The sequence below is a fragment of the Capsicum annuum genome, chromosome 3 (assembly GCF_002878395.1).
Source record: "Capsicum annuum cultivar UCD-10X-F1 chromosome 3, UCD10Xv1.1, whole genome shotgun sequence".
In the NCBI taxonomy this organism is placed as follows: Eukaryota; Viridiplantae; Streptophyta; class Magnoliopsida; order Solanales; family Solanaceae; genus Capsicum; species Capsicum annuum.
Genome location: NC_061113.1, coordinates 247,606,720 through 247,610,719, shown reverse-complemented (window position 1 = coordinate 247,610,719; position 4,000 = coordinate 247,606,720).

The window sequence follows — 4,000 nt, the reverse complement described above, 5'->3', positions numbered from 1 at the left end:
TTTTTTTTTGTATATCTATTCTCTTCTCTTGGTTGTTTTCCCCATTCTGTCGTTATCGGATTGGTTCATCGATCATTATTAAAATAATAATTTGTTCACAACTAAGAAAATTCAACGTTGTTGGTATGAGAGATATCTCCACCTTAGGCTTTGCTTTTTCGTGTGTATCTCTAAGCTTCTCTTAATTATTTTTCGTGATCTGCATTGATTCATTGATCGTTGTTAAAATTAAAAATTACAATCTTCAAGTACTATATTTGTATCAATTTTTTTTTTTGTAGATCTTTTTATTTGTTCATAATTAGAAAAATTCACTGCTTCTGATATATTCTATTACCAATCTAGCACATTTCAGAGATTTCGCCATCTCAAGCTCTCTTTTTTCGTACGTAACTCTCCGTTTTTCTTGATTATTTTTCCTGACCAGCCTTTGTCGGATTGATTCATTGATCGTTGTTAAAATAAAAAAATTACAATCTTTAAATTCTATTTTTATATAGAATTTTTTTTTGTATATCTTTCAAAGTATAATTAAAAAATTTGTTGTGGGTTGAAATTAGCTTGAACCATATGAAAAAGATAATTTTATTTTGTAATTTGACAACTCCCTTTATTTTAACAACAAAAAGTAAATATTGTTTTTACTTAAATAACTTAGGATCAAACTAATTATTTTTTGAAATACATTACAGATAATTTTCACCATCTTTATACATTAAGACCTAAACCAACCCAAAGTCCATACCATACATTAAAAATCAATTTGATCATTTTCTTTAAAATTGATAAATGTACTGTCTCTTCGCTTTTATTATTTGTCTTACTTTCCTTTTAAATCTATTTAAAAAGTATATTTCTTTCTTTTTTTAATAACTCTCTAATTCTAATTTTGCACGTAACATATATTTAAGACTAGAAACATTCTACTTATCTTTAATTTTAGCTTCAATATATGGGAATTTAACCAGTAAATAATATTTTAGCTCCATGTTATCTTCCATAAACAACTTGAAATTTAGTTCGAGTGTTTACAAATGAATCAACAACATAAGTACCCATATATCATTTTATTCATAAAGTTTAGAGATCTCAAAGAGCAGCAAACCAAATACAACAACAAAATTGAACAATCACATATTTATCACCAAACTCGTACAAGCATAGAAACCAAAAGCAGCAAGAAAATAAACTGCACCCCAAAAATACATAGTATACCCACGAAATCCCGATCCGAGAAAAGTAAATCTACAATACTTCTCCCCGATCTTCGAAATGCATCGAAATCGAAAACACTGTTAATTGATGGATCAAGCATCTCTGAAATGTTGTTCATATTCTCCAGAATAGATAAGCAATTGTTCGCGTTTTCCGTTTCCAGTCCCTTTTCGTACGCCAACCAATTCAGGCATCCAGTAATATTGAATCTTTCATTATAGAGCCAGTCAATCATTTCAGCTCTCATTGATATTATTGCTGTCGAGTTCTTCTCCTCGTCGATCGCCAAATAACTGTTCAGTTGACTCAGGGAGCTGTTGAAATATATGTAGTTGCACCGACTTGAAGTTGGCTGATACGATTTGAGTGTGCGTGTGATTTTTTGGAGCTCGTCGATTGCGGTATGAAGAGAGATGGAGGAGATTTGAGATGATGTGATTTTTGATGACCCAAATTTGTGGTTTCTGAATAGGTGATTAGACAGGTACTTGAAGCATGTGTCGTAGTACGCAGTTGGCATACAAATGGAATGGATTGCCTTTTCTGGATTATTGGCAGGTAATTCTGAGTCGTAATCTCGCTTAATCATCGTTAAGACAGAGATAATAGCACCTATTATGACAATGAAAAAGATGATTAAAGTAATGAACATCTTTGGCTGTGTTTTTCTTTTTGAGTTTGTTTGATCATTCGAATTGAGGGTAACTGACTTTGAGATTTTGTTAGCAGAATCTGATTCCATGATAGAATTGGAATGGAATTGAAATTGAAATTTGAGTTTTTTTTTTTGGCAGATGAAAATAGTGTTAACATACAGAGAGACAAAAAGATAGTGCTAAATTGTGAGAGGCCAAAGACTCGGTCAATTCTTCCACCATGATGATTTTTTTCCAATGAGAGTGATTATTGATGAGTTGACTCTACTCTATGAGAGCCTTACAAGGTAGACCCACATTGTTTACCATGAAAGTAATGGACCATATTACAATTTAATTAAAAAGATAAATATGGTCACCTAGATAACAAAATTGTAATTTATTCCCTTTTGTAACAAGAAGAACTCTGTCTCATTTGCATTGAAATGACAAACAAACAGGTCTCACAAGCGCCTGTATAGTACTTTATTTATTTGCCTATATAAAACACTCGTGATTAATAAAATTAATATGAGAAAGTTATTCATTTATACTTTCTATTTTATTGCTTGCATTTTCTCGGAAAATCATAACAATTACTTGATTACATTATTGATTAGTTCACTATTGACTGTTTGAGAGGCAAGTATGTTTAAGGTGGATCCGCATTGTTTATCATGATAATATTTCTCAGAATACTTTGACACATACAGTATGAAGAACTTACCAAATTATATTTTATTCCTCTAATGGAAGAATATAGTATTATTTGCTCTGAAATTGCATCCAAACTTCTAGGGAAAATTTTGAAATAAGGCCTAACGAGCGTCTCACTTCATAAAATTTCTGATAAAATTTTGATTCCATGATCTTGATTATCATTTGACTGGTTCATACAGCTAACCTTAATTCAAACCATAATTTCCCCAATACCCTAACCCCTCCCAACAACAAAATCACAATAATTGACACTTTCTGCCAGTAAGTTTGGTGGGAAATTTTCAAGGCATAAACATGAATAAACACTCAAATGTGGTCTCAATGGGTGTAAGTGAAACTGCATCTGCAATTTGCTAATTTTTCCAACCAAAAATGGTAAAGGGAAAAACAACAACATTGACAACTTTTGTAGCTCCAAAACACACTAACTAGAAATGAAGATCAATATACACGTAACAACATACAAAAAAGAAAAATCAAGAGCAAATACCCAAAACAAAACAGCCAAACAGTTAACCCATATTCAAATTCCCAAACCAAAGATCCCAACGCCGATCCAATTCTGGGATAAAACAGGCCAAAAATCTCATCCACATTTTGCAAAATTCCCTTGCTATTCCTCAGGTTCTGCAGAGCTACAATACTTTTCTCTCGTATTTCCACCCTAACATTCTCCGGAATCCCCTTCGATAAATCAACACACGTCTGTACTTTACCCATTGCTTCACCAACCCACCGCTGTAAATCCCATACAACTTCATTAACCCCCCAAATTTTCTCATCTGGATCAACACCCAGACTCATTTCCGCTTCATTAATTTGCTTCAAAGAGAACTCAATCATTCCCTGACAATTCCTCAACACTCCAACACTCTTCGGGTTCACATGTACTCCTGACATTGCATTTTGAAGCGAAGCAGCGACGTTCTCCAGCTCGATTCGTGAAGCGTAAAGCGAAAAAATGATGATCCTGAACGGGCTAATTTTATCCAAAGACGGAGTTTGGGCATAGTAAAATGAAGCGATGGAGTCGAAACATGAGTATGAATCTTCGCTAACGAGATCACAGACGGACGTAATAGCGGCAATTGGGTTGAATGAAAGTGATTTTGATTCAGTTTCTTGTTTAAGTATTATTGATGAATAGATAATTGATGCAATTATGAGAGTGAAGAGAGTTAACAGAGAGATCATCAATCGGAGTTTTCTTTTGGTTATTGAAGAGGATTTTTGATCTTGTAGGAGGTACTGGTTATTCGTTGATTCGTCCATTTTTTATTTTATTTTTAGAAATTTTTTGAAGCTAAATTGAAAGTTCAAAGTTTTTCTTGTTTGGGAAGTCAAAGCTAAGAAGATGCTAAGAAAGAGGAGGCGGATACTCGCATTTATGTTCTTTTTGTTAATTAGTGCTACTATTTTCCTGTTACTCT